Here is a 26,749-nt window from a genome sequence, read left to right as displayed (position 1 = left end):
TTCACATTTACAGATGACAAGGTAAGTGGTGTACTGAAGGAAAAGTTTGGAATAAGAATTCTCTACACCTCACAATTAAGCCTACCAAGGATTCCTATTTTTCATTTTCCACTTAGAAAAAAAGAAATTGCCACACCAGCTCTTAATCATTTCACTAATCAAAGCTTTGGGCAAGCAATTCAGATTCCCCTTTCCTCACTATACCTTCTACCATACTAGTTATGCCAGTTGCCAAATTATTGCTTTTGTTACCTGAATGTGAAAATGGATCTGGGCCTTTTAAATATTTTTCCTTTTCCAGCTGACGTGATGTTAAGCTTTATAAGTAAAGGGTACTGCAGAGACTTTGCAGGAGGAAAGGGTTTTCCCTTTCAGTTTGGTTCTCTGGTCCTTCACCAGGTTGCTAGAGCAGAGGTTGGAAAACTGTGGCCCATGGGCCAAAACCAGCCTGCTGCCTATTTTTGTATGGTGTGTAGGCACAACTCATGTGGACTAGCACTTTGAGCTGCAGAGAACAAGACATAATGTCCCCACCTCATTTCACAGTCCACTCCCAACATATGCTTCTCTGGCCTGGGACGTGCCTCACCATGGGCCAATGCTGGCCCCATACACAGTCCCCATTCTCCACTGGTGGCAAATGAAAAAAAAATTTATATCTTTTTTTTTTAATGTTTTTTTAAAAAATTATTATTTATTTTGAGAGAGCACACGAGCTGGGGAGAGGCAGAGAGAGAGCAGAAAGAGAGAGAATCCCAAGCAGACTCTGCACTGTCAGTACAGAGCCCAGTGTGGCGCTCAACCTCACGAACTGCAAGATCATGACCTGAGCTGAAATCAAGAGTTGGACACTTAACCAACTGAGCCACCCAGGTGGCTAAAAGACCTACCTTTACCTTTAACAAGGTAGGAGTAACTTTTAATGAGAAAAACGCATAGAATACAATAGTTAATAACTTGAAAATTTTTAAGCACAATACTCATGTTTAACAACACACTAATAAAACTGAGATGGATCAAAGAGTTAAACATATAAAATGAAAGCAGGAAGAAGTTTATGTATTTATCTGATTTTAGGAAGAAGAAATATTTTCTAAGTATAAAATTAATGGAAGATACCACAGAGGAAATACTGACATGATTATATAAAAATCTAAAAGTTTTGTGCATTAAAGGATTAAGACAAGAGTGAAAAAGCAAACTGAGGAAAAATCTGCCAAAACAGTCTCAGAGTTATTTCAAAATTAAGAGTAAACCCCCAAATTAAGCAATATATAAATGAAAATAATGGTTAATATGTGAAAAAACAAGCTCTTCCCTTGACTATAATAACATTACAAAGTAAGTAATAATTTTTGACCTATCAAAGTAACAAAGATTATTTTTTAATAAAAACAGAGATAAGAGACTTCTATTTCCAGATAAGATAATCACTTCCATTCAACCTCTCCTATAAATAAAAACCTTGGACTAAAATATATAAAACTACCAGAAGCCTCTAAAAAGCAGATAAAAGCAGGCAGACTGGCTCAGGGTCTCAGGACTTAGGGGACACGGTAGCTGCAAGTTCCTTGAGTTTTCTTTTTTGCCTCATATATATTCTGGACTCTAGAGCAGCCTAAAAACCAGAACTTCCAATGGCCCAGACAGGAAGAAAAAAAAAAAAAAAAAAGGAGAAAATTCTATTCTGTCTAGCTATAGGACTGGCAAATAAGAAAGGGAGGACCATGGGATGGAATCTTTCCAATTTTTACCTATCCTATTGCAGGTGGTTATCCTCAAACTAGCAGCACTCCTTCCCCTCCTCACAACCAGTGAGGTAGCCCCTGAAAGGCAAACCCTATTTCAGCCTTCTACTCTATTCCAGGGAAGTGCCAATAAAGAGGCAGAGCAACTCCTCCTCCCCACTGTGCAGCAGTAGCAGATTCCGCATAACATAATCCTACAGCAACACTTAGGGACTCAGCAGAATGGAGATAACAGAAGAAAGAGTCACTGAGCTTGAAGATAAAAAAAAAGTATTCAATATAAACAAGGAAAAAAAATGAAATGAGTTGAAAATAGTCTTAGAGACCTGTAGGACAATATCAAAAGGAACAATATTCATGTCACAGAAGTTTCAGAGGGAGAGGAGAAAGAGACTGGAGCAGAAAAAATACATAATCATACATACATATAAAATAGTTGAAAATTACCCAAATTTAGTGAAAGGTATAAATTCACAGATCCAAAAAGCACAGCAAAACCCAAACAGATGAACTTAAAATTATAGTCAGACACATCATAATCAAACTACTTAAAAAACTGGAAGAAACAAACCTGAAAAGCAGACAAAGAAATACAAGACATTACATTAAGGGGAACAAAGACTCAAATCATGGCATTCAGGCCTTTAGTTAGTGGAACATTTTTAAATGACCACTTATTGGTCCAGATGGCTTCTAAAATCCCTTCTGTGGGTTGCAAATTGAATATGGTGTTTGCATGTAATTGAATGGACAACTGTACACACACATGAAAAGGAGATACTGAATAATTCACTAAAGTGTACAACCTTCTCAGCATGAGAAGGATTAGAGAGAAAAAGAAAAGGCCTTACTGTTCCCTAGGGCACTGATTCTCAAAATGTAGTCCTTATACCCCTGGGAAAGTCAAGACTTTCAGGGGAGTATCACGAGGTCAAAACTTTTCATAATAATCCTTAGAAACTATTTACCTGTGTTGACCTTGACTCCAATAGTGCAAAACCAATAGTGGGTAAAACTGCTGGCCTTTAAGCATGAATCAAGGCAGTGGCACCAAACTGTACTAGAAGACACTATATTCTTTACCACTACATACTTCTAGAAAAGAAAGGGAAGAAAAGTTTTACTTTAAATATCGTTGATGAAGCAATAAAAACTAATTTTATTAAATCCAAACCCTTGACTACCCTTTTTTTAATATTCTGTGTAGCAAAATATTTATTTTATATTTATTTTTATCTTTACTTTTTATCTTAAATATTTATTTAAAACTTTATATTATTTTTATTTATATTTATGACTGTATACCTAAACCAATTCTACTATGTACTATCCCAAAGAAAACAAGGTGAGCAACATTTCCCCTGCTTATTCTACCTTCGTCCTGTTCACGTCCTATACTGACTACGTAATGAGTCTCCTGCCCCTTCCCTTGCTGTAGAATATTTGTGTTCGGAAAGCCTCCATTTCTGGATCTGCTAAAATCGTTCTTCAAAAATTAGCAAACTTCCCCACCTCCGGAAGTGAAGGTTCACAAACAGACCTGGCAGGGATGCAAGCATAAGACTCGCCAGGGAGGTGGAGGGGCCCTCAGAATACCAGAGGAATCCAAATTAAAATGATGGTTCACAGATAACCTAATTCAGAGAGAGGGCACAGCCTCCCCAGGCTGCCCCGCCCTCTGACCTAGAAAACCCGGAACTCACGAGCTCAATAGTGGCCAAGCCCAGGAATTATAGTGGGCGGTGCTTCGCTGCAAAAACAAAACAAAACAAAACAAAACAAAACAAAACAAAACAAAACAAAACAAAACAAAACACCTCAAACCTCCTCCCAGGAGCCTCCGCGCGGTGAGAAAAGCAAATGTTAGCCAATGAGAGCAGCTGTTCCGTGGCTTTCCCGCCCTATACCCCAAAGGCTGAAGGAAGGCGGCTCTTTAGAGCCAACGGGGAGTTATAAAGGACCTCGGTAGCTGCTGCCAGAGAGCACCTGCCCCGCGTGGGATAAGAGGAACAAAAAAAGCTAAATAATAGTCAAAGGAGGAAATGCGACCATTATTAGGTAAGGCCGGGGAGCGAAAGGAACACTGAGAATGAAGGTTACTTTGTGAGGCTGAGGAGAGGAAAATGCTGGCCAAGTGGATGGAGGAAGAGACTCTTGGAGGTGGGAAAGAGTTGCTTGTGAAAGGTTTAGACCGGGCAGAGAACAGGTAACAAGGCATTTAGTCAGAAAGAATGGCATGGGCAGGGCCACAAGACGTTCTTTCTCCTGCACCTAGACCAGGTATTTCTGAATAGTCCACAAAATATATTCTTTCCCTTCCTGTGTTCACCTGCAAGTGTTTCCTTGTCCTCTGAAGAGCTTTCCTACTACAGGTGATGGTGTTTTGGAGTGATGGTGGTGCTCCAGAGCTGATGGCCTCAAGAAAGAATTCTTGAAAAGTCTTTGGTGCAAAAAGGTGATTTTATTAAAGCACAAGGAGGATCCGTGGGCAGAGAGAGCTGCACTGGGGTTGTGACGGGTAACTGGTTATATACCTGCAGGTTGGGAGGGGTTTAGGGATAGAGTAAGTGTCTAACGTATTTTGGAAGCAAGGTTTCCAGGACCTTAACAGGCTAGTGTTGTGAGGAAAACGCTATTTATTGCTGTTTAGTAAAACCTCAGTCACGAGACCGTTTAGATGTATATCAGAGGGCCATAAGCTTGGAGTGTGATTGCCAGCATATATCTTGGGGCAGTTGAGATAAAGGAAGTAGGCTTATAGGATGCTGGGGGGTAAGGATAATGTTAAGCCAAGATTCCCTTTTGCCCGTAGCAAAGCTCATCTAGGCAGCTGAGCTCCTAGAGGAAGATCACTCCGCCTGTTTCAAGGACTTGTCAACGGACTGTAGGCAATAAGGGAATTTAATTTGTCATTTGGCCTTAGTTTCCCACATCGCCATGGCAAGCACTTAAACTCCTTTCCTTTGTTCTTGGGTAGCCAGGAGTGTCCGAGGAATATCATATGTATCCCACCTGGGGTTGGAGGCTGTGGCGGGGGTGGGGTGGGGGTTGCTGTTAGCCTGTACTTTGCCAAGGGAGCTTGCCCCGTTTTCCCTCATCAGTCACTATGCTGTACATTACATACCCATGACTTATTTTATAACTGGAAATTTATTTCACCCATTTCACTGATCTATCCCACCCCCCCACCTCTGGCAACCACCAATCTGTTCTTTATCTATGAGTTGGGTTTTTTCTTGTTTTTGTTGTTGTTTTGTTCTGGTTTTTTTAAAATTTATTTTTTAATATAATTTATTGTCAAATTGGTTTCCATACAACACCCAGTGCTCATCCCAACAAGTGCCCTCCTCCATGCCTATCACCCACTTTCCCCTCTCCCCCACCCTCCATCAATCCTGTTTGTTCTCAGTCCTTAAGAATCTGTTACAGTTTGCCTCCCTCCCTCTCTGTTTGTAACTATTTTTTCCCCTTCACCTCCCCAATGGTCTTCTGTTCAGTTTCTCAAGATCCACATATGAGTGAAAACATGGTATCTGTCCTTCTCTGACTGACTTATTTCACTCAGCATAATACCCTCCAGTTCCATCCCCATTGCTGCAAATGGCCAGATTTCATTCGTTCTCATTGCCAGGTAGTATTCCATTGTAAATATAAACCACATCTTCTTTATCCATTTGTCAGTTGATGGACATTTAGGCTTTTTCCATAATTTGCTATTGTTGAAAATGCTGCTATAAACATTGGGGTACAAGTGCCCCTATGCATCAGTATTCCTGTATCCCTTGGGTAAATTCCTAGCAGTGCTATTGCTGGGTCATAGGGTAGATATATTTTTAATTTTTTGAGGAACCTCCACACTGTTTTCCAGAGCGGCTGCACCAGTTTGCATTCCCACCAGCAGTGCAGGAGGGTTCCCGTTTCTCCACATCCTCACCAGCATCTATAGTCTCCTGATTTGTTCATTTTAGCCGCTCTGACCGGCATGAGGTGGTATCTCAGTGTGGTTTTGATTTGTATTTCCCTGATGAGGAGTGACATTGAGCATCTTTTCATGTGTCTGTGGGCCATCTGGATGTCTTCTTTGCAAAAGTGTGTATTCATGCCTTCTCTCCATTTCCTAACTGGATTATTTGTTTTTCGGGTGTGGAGTTTGGTGAGTTCTTTGTAGATTTTAGATACTAGCCCTTTATCTGATATGTCATTTGCAAATATCTTTTCCCATTCCATCAGTTGCCTTTTAGTTTTGTTGATTGTTTCCTTTGCTGTGCAGAAGCCTTTTATCTTGATGAGGTCCCAATAGTTCATTTTTGCTTTTAATTCCCTTGCCTTTGGAGAGGTGTCGAGTAAGAAATTGCTGCGGCTGAGGTCAAAGAGGTTTTTGCCTGCTTTCTCCTCTAGGGTTTTGATGGTTTCCTGTCTCACATTCAGGTCCTTCATCCATTTGAGATTATTTTTGTGTATGATGTAAGAAAGTTGTCTAGTTTCATTCTTCTTCATGTTGCTGTCCAGTTCTCCCAAAACCATTTGTTAAAGAGACTTTTTTTTCCAGTGGATACTCTTTCCTGTTTTGTCAAAGATTAGTTGGCTATACATTTGTGGGTCCAGTTCTGGGTTCTCTATTATATTCCATTGGTCTATGTGTCTGTTTTTGTGCCAATACCATACTGTCTTGATGATTACAGCTTTGTAGTAGAGGCTAAAGTCTGGGATTGTGATGCCTTCCACTTTGGTTTTCTTCTTCAATATTACTTTTGCTATTTGGGATCTTATGTGGTTCCATACAAATTTTAGGATTGTTTGTTCTAGCTTTGAGAAGAATGCTGGTCAATTTTGATTGGGATTGCATTGAATGTGTAGATTGCTTTGGGCAGTATTGACATTTTAACAATATTTATTCTTCCAATCCATGAGCATGGAATGTTTTTCCATTTCTTTGTGTCTTCTTCAATTTCCTTCATGAGCTTTCAATAGTTTTCAGCTTACATGTCTTTTACATCTTTGGCTAGGTTTATTCCTAGGTATTTTATGGTTCTTGGTGCAATTGTAAATGGGATCAGTTTCTTGATTTCTTTTTCTGTTGCTTCATTATTGGTGTATAGAAATGCAGCCGTTTTCTGTACGTTGATTTTGTACCCTGCAACTTTGCTGAATTCATGTATAAGTTCTAGGAGTCTTTTGGTGGAGCCTTTTGGGTTTTCCATGTAGAATATCATGTCGTCTGCAAAAGGAAAGTTTGACTTCTTCTTTGCCAATTTTGATGCCTTTTATTTCATTTTGTTGTCTAATTGCTGATGCTAGGACTTCCAACACTGTGTTAACTAACAGTGGTGAGAGTGGACTTCCCTACTGTGTTCCTTATCTCAGGGGGGAGCTCTCAGTTTTTCCCCATTGAGGATGATATTAGCTGTGGGCTTTTCATATATGGCTTTTATGGTGTTTAAGTATGTTCCTTCTATCCCAACTTTCTTGAGGGTTTTTATTAAGAAAAAAAATGCTGTATTTTGTCAAATGCTTTTTTTACCTCTATTGACAGGATCATATGGTTCTTATCCTTTCTTTTATTAATGTGATGTATCACATTGATTGATTTGCGGGTATTGAACCAGCCCTGCAGCCCAGGAATGAATCCCATTTGATCATGGTGAATAATTCTTTTTATATGCTGTTGAATTTGATTTGCTAGTATCTTGTTGAGAATTTTTGCATCCATGTTCATCAGGGATGTTGGCCTGTAATGCTCCTTTTTTGTGGGGTGTCTGTCTGGTTTGGGAATCAAGGTAATGAGGGCTTCATAGAATGAATCCAGAAGTTTTCCTTCCATTTCTATTTTTGGAACAGCTTGAGAAGGATAGGTTTAACTCTGCTTTAAATGTCTGGTAGAATTCCCCTGGGAAGCCATCTGGCCCAAGACTCTTTTTTGTTGGGAGACTTTTGATAACTGATTCAATTTCTTCACTAGTTATGGGTCTGTTCAAATTTTCTATTTCTTCCTGTTTGAGTTTTGGTAGTGTGTGGGTGTCTAGGAATTTGTCCATTTCTTCCAGGTTGTCCAGTTTGTTGGCATATAATTTTTCATGCATTCTCTGATAATTGCTTGTATTTCTGAGGGATTGGTTGTGGATAAATCCATTTTCATTCATAATTTTATCTATTTGGGTCCTCTCTCTTTTCTTTTTGAGAAGTCTGGCTTTGGGTTTATCAGTCTTGTTTATTTTTTCAAAAAAACAACTCTTTCATTGATCCGTTCTACTGTTTTTTTTGGATTCCATATTGTTTATTTCTGCTCTGATCTTTATTATTTCTCTTCTTCTACTGAGTTTGGGGTTTCTTTGTTGTTCTGCTTCTAGTTCCTTTAAGTGTGCTGTTAGATTTTGTATTGGGGATTTTTCTTGTTTCTTGAGATAGGCCTGGATTGCAATGTATTTTCCTCTTAGGACTACCTTTGCTGCATCCCAAAGGGTTTGGACTGTTGTGTTTTCATTTTCATTTGTTTCCATATATTTTTTAGTTTATTCTTTAATAGCCTGGTTGACCCATTCGTTCTTTAGTATGATGTTCTTTAACCTCCATGCATTTGGAGGTTTTCCAAAATTTTTCCTGGGGGGGATTTCAAGTTTCATAGCATTGCGATCTGAAAGTGTGATCTCAATTCTTTTGTATTTATTGAGGGCTATTTTGTGAACCAGTATGTGATCTATCTTGAGGAATGTTCCACATGCACTCAAGAAGAATGTATTTTCTGCTGCTTTTGGATGAAAAGTTCTAAATATATCTGTCAAGTCTATCTGGTCTAGTGTATCATTCAGGGCCATTGTTTCTTTATTGGTTTTCCATCTAGATGATATGTCCATTGTTGTAAGTGGAGTATTAAAGTCCCCTGCAATTACCACATTCTTACTAATGAGATTGCTTAGATTTGTGATTAATTGTTTTATATATTTGGATGCCTTGAATTTGGTGCATAAGCACTTAAAATTGTTAGGCCCTATAATTATTATATAATGCTCTTCTTCATCTCTTGTTACAGTCTTTAGTTTAAAATCTAGTTTGTCTAATATAATTATGGTTCCAGCTTTCTTTTGACTTCCAGTAGCACATCAAACATTTTTTAATGGACAAGACTAAACTATCGTAACTATGGATGCATATTTGTGTGATAAAATTGTATTTTAAAAAAGCAAGGAGTGATTACTTTAAAAGTCATGTGAGCATTTACATATGGGGGAAGAGAGAGGATTATTACTGGGACAAGGTTAATAGAATTTCTGGAGTGAGGTGCACAGTTCTATTTCTTCACCTGGGTTTCTCCTACTGGAGTCCATGAGGTACCAGTTTATTGTCTTCTACACTTGCCTAGTTATAGTTAGTCATATAATTCATGCTAATTGAATTAATGTAATTCATAGTACAGTCTCAAGACATCTCACACTAAGGACAGAAAATCCTTACAAGATGGAAAGACGCTGAATTTTCCTGTCACCTATTGCACCCCTAGTGTTAGTGGGTGTTAATGTCTGAGGGCACTTATATGTGTGTTTATTAGGGAGGGGTAATACTCATAGTGACTTGTGTCTTAATTTTTAATAGTAAAGTTATAAACTTTATATTCAACTTGGATTTTTTGTAAACGTTTATGTTTATTTCTTTTGAGATTTAGTGCTCATTTAGTTTATAAATTTAACAAATTAAATTTCCTTAAATATTGAACACCATTTACAAACTTTCTCTCCAGCATTAAACCCTGCTATACACTGAAAGGATTCTGAACCATTTATTTGTCCTGAAATTACACCATCTTTCTCTTTCATATAATTCTTATGTGTGTCATGGCTACCATTTTGTAGTCCTATTGATATTTACTACCTTCAGAAGTAAATTGTTCCCCTGACTACCATCCATCAGGGTTCCTTTCCTCCTATGTAGGGCCCCTCCAATCAGAGTAAACATTAAGTATCACTAGGTCACCTGTGATGGACCTTTAGCTGGTCAGTGTAAATTCAGTAGAATAATTTGCCTTAAAAAATACTGTGCTTACTGATATACTCAAATGCCTAGATATTGCAATAACAATATTCTTATCCACAGTGACCAATTATTTTTTTTCTTCCTTTTCTTCAAACCTTTTTTTGGCTCACTTTCTTCCTTTTAACATCATTGACTGAGCCCAGTGGCTTAAATTGTAGCTGTAACTTCAACACTGGGGGACATTGAGGCAGAGTTGCCATTACTTACAAAGCCTGGCTTGCTTTTTTGTAGCGGTTAAGATTTATGGACTCTGAAGTCTGGCAAACTTGGGTTTGAATCACAGCACTAACACTTATTTGCTGTGTGATCTTGGGCAAGTGATTTCACTTCTCTCAATTTCATCCATAAAATTTGGATATTATGAGGAATAAATAAGGCTGATATTTCTAGAGCATTTAGTGCTTTATTGACAATGTTGTTGTAGCTTAAAGCAAAATATAGTACTTACCTTGGTTCTTAATATCCTCTTTCTTATTTCCACATGTAGAAATCAGAAATCCTCCTCTACTTTGAGATGAATATCAAAATACACCTCTTCATGAAGTTGTCCTGATTCCCTTAATATAACCTTTGCATCTTAAAATCCATGCACTTTGTGCCTCATTAGTGTACTTATTTTGTATCCTCAATGGATTATAAGCTCCTTTGCACAAATACTCCCTAAAACCTAAAATATCACTTTGCATATAGCATAGGCAATAATTGGTGAAATAAACCAGCAGTTACTTATCATTAATGCTACTGTCAGTGTTCTTCAGCCAAAGGCTGCAGGAACACCTGCAGTTAAACAAGTTGGATCTTTTACTCACTCATAGCAAGAGAGAACATGTACCACAAGGAGCTGTGGAGTGTCTCAGTAAGAGGATGTTAGAAAGAATTTATTTTGGGATTTGGGCTTTGGTTTGGTAATTTGGGGGAGAGTCTGAGGAAGTGGAGGTTTTAGGCTTGGTGGTTCTAAAAATCAAGGCAACACTATGATTGGGTATTAATAAATTTTATCTATGGGGAGCATAAACTAGGGCAGAGGCAAAGATGTAATTGGTAAAGAAGTAGCATTAATTCATTTAGTTGAAAGGGAGATGTTTGGCATTGTGGGTTGTACAAGGTGTCTGAAGTGGATATCCTTGTGAGATTATGTCCAAATAGAAGACACCATAGCTTATCTGTGAGTGTCAAAGCAGTTCCTGGATATTAGAGGTAGTTAGTTATTTCTTTCTCACTACATTCCATTTGTGGAAATCCCACACATTTGTTGTTTCTCAGTCAAGAATTACAAAAGGTAATTTTGCATTGCTCTTGGTGTTGAACTCTAAGATTCAGGCTATCACAAATGTCTCTAATTGGTCTTGGGCCTAAGAAGAAGTTTTCCTTTTGAGTAGTGATTGGGACATTTCTTTTCCCCTCAAAATTTAAGAACTCCTTGATACACACATAGAAATATATTATTGCCCTTGAAAAATTAACCATGATCATAATATAAAGGCTTTGAAGTCAGACCATCTGGGTTCATTTTCCAACTCTGACACCTTTCTACACTTGTGATTTTTAGAAAGTTATTTAATTTCTCTGCTCCTTAGGTTTCCTTATTTTAAAAATAGGTTTAATACTACCTATGATACATTGTTGAAATCATTATATACCTTATTAAATCCACTAGAAAATAAGTCCAATGACTGCAAGGATGGTTCCATATTCACAGATCAATCAACATGATACACCACATTAATAAAAGAAAGGATAAGAACCATATGATGATTTCAATAGATGCAGTAAAAGCATTTGACAAAGTACAACATCCATTCATCATAAAAACCCTCAACAAAGTAAGGATAGAGGGAACATACCTCAACATCATAAAGGCCACATATGAAAGTCCCACAGCTAATAATCATCCTCTATGGGGAAAAACTGAGAGTTTTTCCTCCACAGTCAGGAAAAAGACAGGGATGTCCACTCTCACCACTGTTATTTAACATAGTGCTAGAAGTTCTAGCTTCAGCAATTAGACAACAAAAAGAAATAAAAGGCATCCAAATGGGTAAAGAAGTCAAACTTTCACTATTTGCAGATGACATGATACTCTATGTAGGAAATCCAAAAGACCACACACACACACACACACACACACACACACACACACACACACAAAACCTTACTAGAACTGATACACAAATTCAGTAAAGTCACAGGATACAAAATCAATGTACAGAAATCTGTTGCATCTCTATACACCAATAATGAAGCAGCAGAATGATAAATTGAAAAATCAATCCCATTTACAAGTGTACCAAAAAACCATAAGATACTTAGAAATCTAACCAAAGAGGTAAAAGATCTGTACTCCAAAAACTATAAAATACTTATGAAATAAAGTGAAGATGACACAGAGAAATGGAAAAACATCCCATGCTCATGGACTGGGTGAACAAATATTTTTAAAATGTCTATATTATTCAAAGCAATCTACACATTTAATACAATCCATATAAAAATACCACCAGATTTTTCACAGAGCTAGAATTTGTTAGCCAAAGCAATCTTGAAAAGCAAAGCTGGAGGCATCATAATTCCAGAGTTCAAGTTATATTACAAAGCTCTAGTAATTCAGCCAGTATGGTACTGGCACAAAAACAGACACAGAGAGCAATGAAAAAGAATAGAAAACCCAGAAATGAACCCACAGATATATGGTTAACTAATCTTCAACAAAGCAGGAAAGAATACCCAATGGGAAAAAATCTCTTCAAAAATGGTGTTAGGAAAACTGGACAGCAACATGCAGAAGAATGAAACTGGACCACTTTCCTACACCATACACAAACATAAATTCAAAATGGATGAAAGATCTAAAATGTGAGACCTGAAACAATGAAAATCCTAGAGGATAACACAGGCAGTAACCTCTTTGACATAGGCTATAGCAATTTTCTTACTGACATGTCTCTGGCAGCAAGGTAAACAAAATAAAAAACTATTGGAACGTCATCAAGATAAAAAGCTTCTGCACAGTGAGGGAAACAATCCACAAAACTAAAAGGCAGCCTATGGAATGGGAGAAGGTATTTGCAAATGACATATCTGATAAAGGATTAGTATCCAAAATCTATAAACAACTTACCCAAATTCAAAACCCAAAAAGTAAATAACGCAGTTAGGAAATGAGCAGAAGACATGAATAGACATTTTTCCAAAGAAGACATCCAAATGGCTAACAGACACATGAAAAGATGCTCAACATCACCTGTCATCAGGGAAAGGCAAATAGAGAGTGCAGTGAGCTATCACCTCACACCAGTTAGAATGGCTAAAATCAACACAGGAAACAACACATGTTGGCAAAGATGCAGAGAAAGGGGAACCCTCTTGCACTGTGGGTAGGAATACAAACTGGTGCAACCACTCTGGAAAACAATATGGAGCTTCCTCAAAAAGTTAAAAATAGAACTACCCTAGGACTCAGCAATTGTACTACTACGTATTTACCCAAAAATACTGATTTGAAGGGATACATACACCTGAATGTTTATAGCAGTATTGTCAACTATAGCCAAATTATGGAAAGAGCCCAAATATCCATCGACTAATGAATGGATAATGTGGTATATATACACAATGGAATATTACTCAGCCATCAAAAAGAAAGAAATCTTGCCATTTGCAATGATGTCGATGGAGCTAGAGAGTACTATGCTAAGTAAGTCTGTCAGAAAAAGACAAATACCATATAATTTCACTCATGTGGAATTTAAGAAACAAAACAGATGAACATAGGGGGAAAGAAAGAAAAAGGCAAACCAGAAAAAAGTCTCTTAACTATAGAGAACAAACGGAGTTAGTGGAGGGGAGGTGATCAGGGAGATAGGTTAGATGGGTGGTGGGTATTAAGGAGGGCACTTGTGATGAGCACTGGGAGTTGTATTTAAGTGGTGAATCACTAAATGCTACACCTGAAACAAACAAACAAAAACCCCAATAAGACAAGAATCTTCTCTGACTTGTTAACCACCCTATTCTCAACTAGTATTGTGCTGAGAAGCACACACTAGGTGTTCAATAAATACTGGTTAAATGAATGATTATAAAGTACTTACAGCCTTGCAACATATTAGGCATGTAGAAAGTTTGGCTATAATATATATTATTATCATCACTATTATTATTCTCCTAACAGTGTTATCTCCTAACACTCTCAAGAGCTGTAACATTAACCTAGTTATAATACTGTTTGGATCCAGTCATATTACAGCAACTGTGCTTTGCTTGTATCTTCTAATTGGTTCTAAACTCTTGAGTATATTCATAGGCTTTCTACCATCAAGTTTACCTGTCATCATAGTGTTATACAGTGAACTCCTTCAGCCAACCTACTGAAGCCCTTATTCTTATCTCTCTCTACAAAATCACTTCAAAGTCTATGTGGCAATTTCATTTGGAGCCTAATCCTTACCACACTGTAACCTTGAGATATGCCTGAGTCCTGTTGTCCTCACTTGTCTTTAGCACTTGATCCTTCTTGAACTTGCTCCTTTGTTACATTTTTCATTCTCTTCTTTATGGTGGAGTTACTTGGATAAGGTCAGATGAGATCTGCAACTATGGAATACACTTTCGTCAAAATTTAAGAAGGGCTTGTTAGGCTTTGGTCTTTTTGCAGTGAGAACAGGATAGGCCTAGAGTTTGATCTTCTGAAAGTTCTGTGTTAATTATTAAATAATGGCTCATTGTGAGAGGAAGTGATATATTTGGTTTTGGGCACTCTACATTTGAGTTAATAAAAGGAGATATTCCAGAAGAAAGTGGAAATATTAAAATTAACCTTCAGTGAAAGTTAAGTCAATAGAAACAGTTTAAATATTTTATTGAATAGATTATACATCCTATGAATTTATTATACATTCCTCCCTGACCTTATTCTTCTTCAAACCTTGCCCAAACCATGACACTCTCTGGCAAAGTCCAGAATTGTAAGAAAGCTCAGGAATGGAGTAAGGCTCAGGAATAAAATAAAAGGGCCTGATGCTCACATTACTCGGTAATTAAAAATAACAAGAGCTTTTTAAAGCAGTATTAACATGTCACCAAGGTCACTAAATCAGTTTAGAAGGCTGGCAACACTTGTACATAAGAGTAACCAGACTCCCCCTTGCAAGCCCTCATAGAATTTTAAAATAAGTCAGAGAGTCTGGGTACTTTTAGAAAATCTTGCATTCCCATATGAGCTCTTTTCTGTATAGGTACTGTATTTTGACAATCATTTGGCCAAGTCAGCTAGTCTGGATTAGTGCCTGCTAATATACCTATTACAATATTCCAGAGTTTATTTGATTATGCCCCTTTGACAGTTTTTACTATTACAAACATGCTACAGTAAGTCTCTTTATATTCCTTTTTGTGTACATGTGCATATAATTCATTAGGAGAGATCTCTAGAAATGGAATTCCTGGTTGAAAGGTGTATGCATACAATGTCTTGGTAGATATTGTCAAATTGCTCTCTGAAAGGGCTGAACCGATTTAAATTAATGCCAATAGTGTTTTACTGTTTTAATTTGCATTTTCCCATTGGTGCAGTTGAACATCCTTTCATGTGTTTAATTTTTCATTTGTATTTCTTTTGTGAATTGTTTCTATTTTTCTGTAATGTTTTATATTGTTTTATTATTGATTTGTAGAAGGTCTTTACATTCTACAAGAAAGAAAATGACAGAATGTCAGATAGAAGCTAGCCTATAACTAGAACCTAGGCCCAGAAGTTCCCTACTTAATAGAAACAATTTCAGAGAACACCTACATCAAACAAGGCTATTTGTGACTCTGTTGGAGCAAGACAAAAATACTACCAGTCTGTAATCATGTCTGAGCACAGATAAAAATAACACTGTGCAAATTACAAAAAAATGACCAAACATCCCCTTCTCCCAGCTAATACAAGGGCCTGCTACTGCTTTATCAATTACAGTTTCAGCTCTATTCAGGTCCTCCCACCTCTGGATAATTAAATTATCCAATCATGGAATTGCCCCACGTTCTGTCAGACTCTCCCCAAACTTAACACAAGCCCAAATCACAAGCCAATTCCTCTTAATCCACTCTTAACCCCCCACAGGTTCCCCATGGTGCATAGTCTCTCTTGCTGCAGCATGTAAAAATCCGACTCTGCTTACCTACAGGTTTCCTGGCACTTTTGGCTGGTGGACACAAACCTCTAGATATTGATTGCTCTCATTCATGACACAGATACTTTCCCCTTGTCTTTCTGTTATCTCTTAACCTTGTTTATGGTATCTTCTATTGTTGATAAGTTGCTAATTTTATGTTGTCTGTTTTATCAGTCTTCTCCTTTATGGCTTCTTAGTTTTGTGACTTGTTTCCCTGCCTTAGGTCATAAAAATAGTATCCTACATATTTTTAAAGTTGTTTTTATTGTTTCATTCTTTAATCCATCTGGGATTTAACTTTGTGTGTAGATAATGAAGGCTGAAGTTCTTTCCAAATCTAGGGACACTTTAGGACTTTATTCACACCCATCACTTTCTCTGGGTCGCTTTCCTTGACTCTTTCTACCTCTCCATTTCAACAGTATGGGTTAGGAGTCATTGTGTTTTGTTCCCATAGCACACATCACAACAATCATCACTTGTCTTAGACTAGTTTGCTTGAAAGCAAGGGCAGCATTTATTTGTTTTACTTCCATGTCTGGTATGTTGCCTACACAGTAGAAGTTTAATATTTATCAACTGACCGCCTATTCTCCTTACTTCATCTCCTGGAGAGCAAAGGCCAGATCTTATTTGGTGGGCCTTTATCGGTGTATTTGAGATTGGATTTGAGAATGAAAGAAACCAGAAATTGTAGTCCTTGGGTTGTTGCCATGGCAATGGGGCGGGTTTTTCAGGTCTGTACCCTCAGTTATGCTTTCCAATGGCTAAGAAACTGACTGCTTGCCTCACTCCCTTTCATAATTTTCTCCCCACCTATTTACACTTAAAACTAAAATTATGCAAACTGCATAAATAATTTCCGGGCAGTTTTGCAAAATCCCTTTCCTGGGAGATCTGGCTCCCTCTTGCATTAAGACTGAGGGGACATAACGTAGTGGACTCCTGTCCTCCAGGTACCACAGGCATCAGGACCAAGGGACCATGCAGGGTCCCGAGGCTACCGCAAGAGGTGCTGGAGAAAGATTAGGTGCCAAGAGTGGGTAAAAGCCGAAAGTACCTACCTTTTGAGTACTTTCCCATATTCTGAAGGCTGGGTGAGTCTAATCTGAACCATCCGATGGGTCAGAGCATGCACGCCCCCTTGGTGGGGAGGGGGAATCTGCAGACGGAAGTGGAGCCGTAGCTTGTGGGGAATGTAGTCTCAGGGCTTCTTAAATGGGACTAGGAGGCCACTCAGCCCCAGGACTGTCTCAGTCATTTGCCTCAGAAGGAAGAGTCTGTTGTGCTCCTTATTAATGAGACATAGAATAAGAAATGGGTGAGATGATGGCTACAGACAATCTGGGGTAGAATTTGACAGATTCCTAAATTTCACCCTCCTGAAGATCAGGGGCTGCTCTCCTTCAGTTTCTTTCTTTGAAACTGCTGAGGGTTCCAGAAACCGACTAGGAGTTTTATTTTGCTCACCTAAGCATTGGAGTGAGGGAGTGAGGTTGTGTTTGGTTTCTGTTTCTTTTTCCCCGGAGAGTGCTAATGGGAAAACTCAAGTCTGTGAAGATGCTTAGCACAGTGCTTGGCACAAAGAAGTCAGTAGGTTTGTGGCCTTTGTGGAACCTAATATGGTAAAGGCCTCTGAGGGTAAAAGTGATCACCCATTATGGGGTACCGACTTGAAGGGAAGAAATATATGGTTTGGGTCAGAGGATCTATGGGTCTGTCCTTTCCCATTGCTTGACTCCCCATAGTAGCTCTTGAACACTCCCTCATTTCACTGAAGAAAAAAACCGAGAGATAATGAGCTCAATCAAGCTCCTACCATGGCATAGCAACAGCATTGAAACTAGTACCCAGGGCTCATTCTCCAATGACTTACCTACAGGCAAGCCAATGAGGTGTGGAGATCAGCTTCTCAAACTTCTGAGAATGAATAAAGGCTAGAGAGGTAGTGTCAGGGAAAAGTGTCGTCAGAATTCTGGCTTTCTGCCTAGACAAATGGATGTCCCTACATCTGGGGAGTTTCTTATGTAAGTTGGCTCTACAAAGTAAGTTTACCTTTCCCATGAGCTTTGGGTTGTGAGGAATAACTGAATCTCCAGTGATAAGGAGCCTGGGACCCATGAAATTGGTAAAGTAGACATATTCAAATGTGTCCTATGCTCTAACCTAAGCTGTATTATCCCTTCTATTTTATGTCCCCTCTTCCTTGTAGTGATTATTATTATTATAAGTTCTAAGCTAACCTATGAGAGGCGCCTGGGTGGCTCAGTTGGTTGGGTGTCCGACTTCGGCTCGGGTCATGATCTAGCGGTTCGTGGGTTCGGGCCCCGCTTCAGGCTCTGTGCTGACAGCTCAGAGCCTGGAGCCTGCTTTTGATTCTGTGTCTCCCTCTCTTTCTGCCCCTCTGTCACTCATGCCCTATCTCACTTTCTCAAAAATAAATAAACATTAAGCTAACCTATGAAATGATAGAGTTAGAGGATTTTATTATTTTCTTCTTAGATACCTTCAGAAATTGAATTCCTAATTCAATGATAATCAGCAGCATGGGATTTGGAAAAAGCAGAGGTCTTAGCCTTAGGAAAGCCTAGATTCAAGTCCCAGCTTGATCATTAAATCTGACATAAATTACTTCTCTGAGTTTTCTTATCTATTAAATGGGAGTACTGATACTTCATCAGGCTGGGGTCGAATACACATGAGATTTTTATCAGAGTAAAGCACTTAACACATGGTGAAGGGTACATGGGTTCAAGGATTTTGAGCTTCAGGTCCCCAAATGTCCCTGAGTTGTGTTTGAAAAAGTATAAAAGTAAGAAACACAAAAAGAGCACAGAGAACTCCCTTCAGACGTAACTTGAATCGATCTTCTGCACGACATATCATAGTGAAACTGGCAAAATACAAGGATAAAGAGAAAATTCTGAAAGCAGCAAGGGATAAACGTGCCCTCATATATAAAGGGAGACCTATAAGACTCGTGACTGATCTCTCCTTTGAAACTTGGCAGGCCAGAAAGGCTTGGCACGATATCTACAGTGTGCTAAACAGAAAAAATATGCAGCCGAGAATCCTTTATCCAGCAAGTCTGTCATTTAGAATAGAAGGAGAGATAAAGGTCTTCCCAAACAAACAAAAACTGAAGGAATTTGTCACCACGAAACCAGCCCTACAAGAGATCCTAAGGGGGATCCTGTGAGACAAAGTACCAGAGACATCACTACAAGCATAAAACATACAGACATCACAATGACTCTAAACCCATATCTTTCTATAATAACACTGAATGTAAATGGATTAAATGCGCCAACCAAAAGACATAGGGTATCAGAATGGATAAAAAAACAAGACCCATCTATTTGCTGTCTACAAGAGACTCATTTTAGATCTGAGGACACCTTTAGATTGAGAGTGAGGGGATGGAGAACTATTTATCATGCTACTGGAAGCCAAAAGAAAGCTGGAGTAGCCATACTTCTATCAGACAAACTAGACTTTAAATTAAAGGCTGTAACAAGAGATGAAGAAGGGCATTATATAATAATCACAGGGTCTATCCACCAGGAAGAGCTAACTATTATAAATGTCTATGCGCCAAATACCCGAGCCCCCAGATATATAAAACAATTACTCATAAACATAAGCAACCTTATTGATAAGAATGTGGTCATTGCAGGGGACTTTAACACCCCACTTACAGAAATGGATAGATCATCTAGACACACAGTCAATAAAGAAACAAGGGCCCTGAATGATACATTGGATCAGATGGACTTGACAGATATATTTAGAACTCTGCATCCCAAAGCAACAGAATATACTTTCTTCTCGAGTGCACATGGAACATTCTCCAAGATAGATCATATACTGGGTCACAAAACAGCCCTTCATAAGTTTACAAGAATTGAAATTATACCATGCATACTTTCAGACCACAATGCTATGAAGCTTGAAATCAACCACAGGAAAAAGTCTGGAAAACCTCCAAAAGCATGGAGGTTAAAGAACACCCTACTAACGAATGAGTGGGTCAACCAGGCAATTAGAGAAGAAATTAAAACATATATGGAAACAAACGAAAATGAAAATACAACAATCCAAACGCTTTGGGATGCAGCGAAGGCAGTCCTGAGAGGAAAATACATTGCAATCCAGGCCTATCTCAAGAAACAAGAAAAATCCCAAATACAAAACCTAACAGCACACCTAAAGGAAATAGAAGCAGAACAGCAAAGGCAGCCTAAACCCAGCAGAAGAAGAGAAATAATAAAGATCAGAGCAGAAATAAACAATATAGAATCTAAAAAAACTGTAGAGCAGATCAACGAAACCAAGAGTTGGTTTTTGGAAAAAATAAACAAAATTGACAAACCTCTAGCCAGGCTTCTCCAAAAGAAAAGGGAGATGACCCAAATAGATAAAATCATGAATGAAAATGGAATGATTACAACCAATCCCTCAGAGATACAAACAATTATCAGGGAATACTATGAAAAATTATATGCCAGCAAATTGGACAACCTGGAAGAAATGGACAAATTTCTAAACACCCACACTCTTCCAAAACTCAATCAGGAGGAAATAGAAAGCTTGAACAGACCCATAACCAGCGAAGAAATTGAATCGGTTATCAAAAATCTCCCAACAAATAAGAGTCCAGGACCAGATGGCTTCCCAGGGGAGTTCTACCAGACATTTAAAGCAGAGATAATACCTATCCTTCTCAAGCTATTCCAAGAAATAGAAAGGGAAGGAAAACTTCCAGACTCATTCTATGAAGCCAGTATTACTTTGATTCCTAAACCAGACAGAGACCCAGTAAAAAAAGAGAACTACAGGCCAATATCCCTGATGAATAGGGATGCAAAAATTCTTCATAAGATACTAGCAAATCGAATTCAACAGCATATAAAAAGAATTATTCACCATGATCAAGTGGGATTCATTCCTGGGATGCAGGGCTGGTTCAACATTCGCAAATCGATCAACGTGATACATCACATTAACAAAAAAAAAGAGAAGAACCATATGATCCTGTCAATCGATGCAGAAAAGGCCTTTGACAAAATCCAGCACCCTTTCTTAATAAAAACCCTTGAGAAAGTCGGGATAGAAGGAACATACTTAAAGATCATAAAGGCCATTTATGAAAAGCCCACAGCTAACATCATCCTCAACGGGGAAAAACTGAGAGCTTTTTCCCTGAGATCAGGAACACGACAGGGATGCCCACTGTCACCGCTGTTGTTTAATATAGTGCTGGAAGTTCTAGCATCAGCAATCAGACAACAAAAGGAAATCAAAGGCATCAAAATTGGCAAAGATGAAGTCAAGCTTTCGCTTTTTGCAGATGACATGATATTATACATGGAAAATCCGATAGACTCCACCAAAAGTCTGCTAGAACTGATACATGAATTCAGCAAAGTTGCAGGATACAAAATCAATGTGCAGAAATCAGTTGCATTCTTATACACTAACAATGAAGCAACAGAAAGACAAATGAAGAAACTGATCCCATTCACAATTGCACCAAGAAGCATAAAATACCTAGGAATAAATCTAACCAAAGATGTAAAAGATCTGTATGCTGAAAACTATAGAAAGCTTATGCAGGTAATTGAAGAAGATATAAAGAAATGGAAAGACATTCCCTGCTCATGGATTGGAAGAATAAATATTGTCAAAATGTCAATACTACCCAAAGCTATCTACACATTCAATGCAATCCCAATCAAAATTGCACCAGCATTCTTCTCGAAACTAGAACAAGCAATCCTAAAATTCATATGGAACCACAAAAGGCCCCGAATAGCCAAAGTAATTTTGAAGAAGAAGACCAAAGCAGGAGGCCTCACAATCCCAGACTTTAGCCTCTACTACAAAGCTGTCATCATCAAGACAGCATGGTATTGGCATAAAAACAGACACATAGACCAATGGAATAGAATAGAAACCCCAGAACTAGACCCACAAACGTATGGCCAACTCATCTTTGACAAAGCAGGAAAGAACATCCAATGGAAAAAAGACAGTCTCTTTAACAAATGGTGCTGGGAGAACTGGACAGCAACATGCAGAAGGTTGAAACTAGACCACTTTCTCACACCATTCACAAAAATAAACTCAAAATGGATAAAGGACCTGAATGTGAGACAGGAAACCATCAAAACCTTAGAGGAGAAAGCAGGAAAAGACCTCTCTGACCTCAGCCGTAGCAATCTCTTACTCGGCACATCCCCAAAGGCAAGGGAATTAAAAGCAAAAGTGAATTACTGGGACCTTATGAAGATAAAAAGCTTCTGCACAGCAAAGGAAACAACCAACAAAACTAAAAGGCAACCAACGGAATGGGAAAAGATATTTGCAAATGACACATCGGACAAAGGGCTAGTATCCAAAATCTATAAAGAGCTCATCAAACTCCACACCCGAAAAACAAATAACCCAGTGAAGAAATGGGCAGAAAACATGAATAGACACTTCTCTAAAGAAGACATCCGGATGGCCAACAGGCACATGAAAAGATGTTCAACGTCGCTCCTTATCAGGGAAATACAAATCAAAACCACACTCAGATACCACCTCACGCCAGTCAGAGTGGCCAAAATGAAGAAATCAGGAGACTATAGATGCTGGAGAGGATGTGGAGAAACAGGAACCCTCTTGCACTGTTGGTGGGAATGCAAATTGGTGCAGCCGCTCTGGAAAGCAGTGTGGAGGTTCCTCAGAAAATTAAAAATAGACCTACCCTATGACCCAGCAATAGCACTGCTAGGAATTTATCCAAGGGATACAGGAGTACTGATGCATAGGGGCACCTGTACCCCAATGTTTATAGCGGCACTCTCAACAATAGCCAAATTATGGAAAGAGCCTAAATGTCCATCAACTGATGAATGGATAAAGAAATTGTGGTTTATATACACAATGGAATACTACGTGGCAATGAGAAAGAATGAAATATGGCCTTTTGTAGCAACATGGATGGAACTGGAGAGTGTGATGCTAAGTGAAATAAGCCATACAGAGAAAGACAGATACCATATGGTTTCACTCTTATGTGGATCCTGAGAAACATAACAGAAACCCATGGGGGAGGGGAAGGAAAAAAAAAAAAAAAAAAAAGAGGTTAGAGTGGGAGAGAGCCAAAGCATTAGAGACTGTTAAAAACTGAGAACAAACTGAGGGTTGATGGGGGGTGGGAGGGAGGGCAGGGTGGGTGATGGGTATTGAGGAGGGCACCTTTTGGGATGAGCACTGGGTGTTGTATGGAAACCAATTTGACAGTAAATTTCATATATTAAAAAATAAAAAAAAATAAAAAAAAAATAAAAAAAAAAAAGAAACACAAAAAGAAGTATTTAGAGGAAGTTCTGGGGAAAATCTCTTTTCTGAGGGAATGGTTAGCAGGAGGTGTGTAGTCAGAATTTGGAATGCCAGCATGTAAATTAAGATGGTGTTTAATTTCCATAGAGTTCCTGTATATGCCAGGCTGGACTTCTGAGAGTCCGTATCTATTTTCTTAAAAGATGGCTTTTCCCCTGGCCTACAGTTGTCCTCCAAGCTAGATAATGGCCAGGCATTGGAGACAGAAGAGTAACCTGTGTTGAAACTCAGGAACATCCTCCCTGGAATCAGGAGTTCAGCATAAATGGGGGCTCTTTCGGCCCAAATATTTCTTTCCATAGCTTCTTTGAATTAGCTCTGACTCAATTCTGGCAGTTATGCCTTGAGGGGTTGAAGTCAAAATTACACCAAGGAACACATACGGGAAGGACAGGAGCAGATTCTTAATGTTCTGCCCAAGGATATCTAGGTATGTGTTCAGTAGCAGAGTCCAAAAATTGATGAGGATTTGTAACCATGACATAAGAGAAAGCTTGCAGAAAGAGTCCTGGAAGTTCACATAGTAGGTGAGATAGGGCACTTGGGTTATCCACGAGAGAGGGAATCTAGAAGGGCAGAGTTGAAGAGAAGGAATAGAGCTCATTGGCTCTTGGTTTCCCATAAGGACACACACAAATTAAGTATGTGGAATACTGGAAAATATTCTTGAGGATTTTCTTCCAAAAAGGAAAACAACAAGCAGCAGTGAGGAAGAGATTTATGTATCTTTGGGCCAGTATCCTTGCTGTGTGTTACAAGATTTGTATTTCTCTTGGGCCTCTAATCTTTTTAGAGAAGTTTGTGATTCTTTCCTAAGGCCCTATACCTCTAATTTTAATTTGTCTCTTTGCTTATAGCTATCAACTACTGTAGCATAGAAGAGGTCATGATGGGAATACATGAAACTAGAAAGCATGAATACGGGACAACAAAGTTGAGTAGAGATTGGAAGGTCCTTCTTCTAACTCTCAGTACCCTATATCTCAGGAGATCCTAGCTTTAGGTTTAGGCCAAAGTCTTTTGGAAATTTATTTAATATCCCTAATAACCCCTGAAAACAGGACTCTATTTTCTCTTTCCCCTTCTCTTTTCCTCAGGTCTATGCATCTCAAGCCAGTTTTCCAAGAAGTCTTAACCCTGAATTCTATAGCAACAAGGAATGGTCTTCAAGTCTAAATACAGAAATAGGACCAGAAACTCGATGGAATTGGCATTACTGACTTCCCCAGTACAGAAAACTAAACCATAATTTGAAGAACTTTCCTAAGAAGAGGAGTCACAATATCTATATCCCAGATTGGAGGAATAGGGAAAGTCCAGGTAAGTGAGTAGAAATGTCTGTTATTTAAGCCCAATATAGACAGAAAACAGGTTATGACCTTTCTCCTTCTCCCCTCAACCCAAACTTCTTACTCTCACTTTCTGAGAAGCAAATTCAGTTTGGGACCATCCTAGGGCAGAGCAATAGATGGTCTTGAAGGCAAACTATCTTTCTAGAATCAATTTTATGGAGAACAGATCTAGATTTCAAATCAAGGATGAAAAACACATAAAAAATACATTTCAGTTTTCATTTTCCTAGTAATATTACCTTTGGGAAGATAGACCCTATTGTAATGAAGAAAGTAAGAATATTCCTTATTTCTAATTACTTTCTTCTTCTCTAGATCACTCACCTTCCTAGTTTCCTTCTCTTCCTGATGATAGTAATTCTAGAGACCGAAAGATGGTATACCCAATTTTCTTACAGTCAGGTCCTAAGTAAGTTTTTCTTTTTTTTTTTTCCTTTTTTTCAAATAACATCTTTTATTTTTTTTCTTCCAAGATTTTATTTAAATTCAAGTTATTTAACATATTGTGTAGTATTTGTTTCAGAAGTAGAATTCAGTGATTCATCACTTATATATAACACCCAGTGCTCATCACAAGTGCCCTCCTTAGGGTTCCTGGATGGCTCAATCGGCTAAGGGACTTGATTTTGGCTCAGGTCATGACATCACAGTTGTGAGATCAAGCCTCATGTTGAGCTCTGTGCTCGGCATGGAGGCTGCCTGCTTGAGATTCTCTCTCTCCCTCTGCCCCTTCCCCGCTTGCACGCATGTGTGCGCGCTCTCTCTCTCTCTCTCTCAAAAAAAAAAAATGGTAGCAACAAGTGCCCTCTTTAATGCCCATCACCCACTTAGCCCATTCCCCCACCCTCCTCCTCTCCAGCAATCCTCAGTTTGTTCTCTGTAGTTAAGAGTCTCTTGTGGTTTGCTTCCTTCTCTGTTTTTATTTCATTTTTATTTTTCCTTCCCTTCCTCTATGGTCATCCACATATGAGTGAAGTCAAATGGTATTTGCCTTTCTCTGATTGATTTATTTCACCTAGCATAATACACTCTAGTTCCAGCCACATTGTTGAAAATAGCAAGATTTCATTCTTTTTGATGGCTGAGCAATATTCCACTGTACATATATACCACATCTTCTTTATCCATACATCAGTCAATGGACATTGGCTGTCTCCATAATTTGGCTATTATTGTTAGTGCTTCTATAAACATTAGGGTGCATGTGCCCCTTTGAATCAGTATTTTTGTATCCTTTGGATAAATACCTAGTAGTGCAATTGCTGGGTCTTAGGGTAGTTCTGTATTTAACTTTCTGAGGAACCTCCATGCTATTTTCCAGAGTGGCTGCACCAGTTTGCATTCCCTCCAACAGTGCAAGAGGGTTCCCCTTCCTCTGCATCCTCGCCCACATGTTGTTTCCTGAGTTGTTAATGTTAGCCATTCAGACAGGTGTGAAGTGGTATCTCCTTGTGGTTTTGACTTGTATATCTCAAATGATTAGTGATGTTGAGCATTTTTTTATGTGTCTATTATCCATTTTTATGCCTTCTTTGGAGAAGTGTCTGTTCATGTCTTCTGCCCATTTTTTTTAAATTTTTTTTTACATTCATTTATTTTTGAGAGACAGAGACAGAACACAAGTCAGGGAGGGACAGAGAGAGGAGACACAGAATCCAAAGCAGGCTCCAGGCTCCAGGCTCCAAGCTGTCAGCACAGAGCCCGACGTGGGGCTCAAACTCACAAACTGTGAGATCATGACCTGAGCTGAGGTCGGACACTTAACCGACTAAGCCACCTAGGTGCCCTGTCCTCTGCCCATTTCTTAACTGGATTATTTATTTTTGAGGTGTTGAATTTGGTAAGTTCTTTATGTATTTCAGATACTAGTCCTTTATCACATATGTCATCTACAAATATCTTCTCCTATTCCATAGGCTGCCTTTTAGTTTTGTCGATGGTGTCTTTCATGTGCAGAAGCTTTTTTATCTTGATGAAGTTCTAGTAGTTCATTTTTGCTTTTGTTTCCCTTGCCTCAGGAGACATGTCTAGTAAGAAGTTGCTATGGCTGATGTCAAAGAGGTTGCTGCTTATGTTC

General features: G+C 38.7%; 1 protein-coding gene across 1 annotated transcript in view; it reads left to right on the top strand.

Moving 5' to 3' along the window:
- The first annotated feature begins 3,441 nt into the window (after positions 1-3,441).
- Positions 3,442-26,749, top strand: part of LOC122224483 (olfactory receptor 10AD1-like) — a 109,437-nt gene continuing 86,129 nt past the window's right edge. The window contains exons 1-2 of the mRNA XM_042946371.1: positions 3,442-3,806; positions 24,418-24,640. The gene's annotated coding sequence lies outside the window, so the exon portion shown is untranslated. The remainder of the gene's footprint in view (positions 3,807-24,417; positions 24,641-26,749) is intronic.

This window comes from Panthera leo, chromosome B4, assembly GCF_018350215.1.
Source record: "Panthera leo isolate Ple1 chromosome B4, P.leo_Ple1_pat1.1, whole genome shotgun sequence".
Taxonomy (NCBI): domain Eukaryota; kingdom Metazoa; phylum Chordata; class Mammalia; order Carnivora; family Felidae; genus Panthera; species Panthera leo.
Note: the sequence above shows the minus strand (reverse complement) of the source record. Positions and strands in the feature narration are given on the sequence as shown.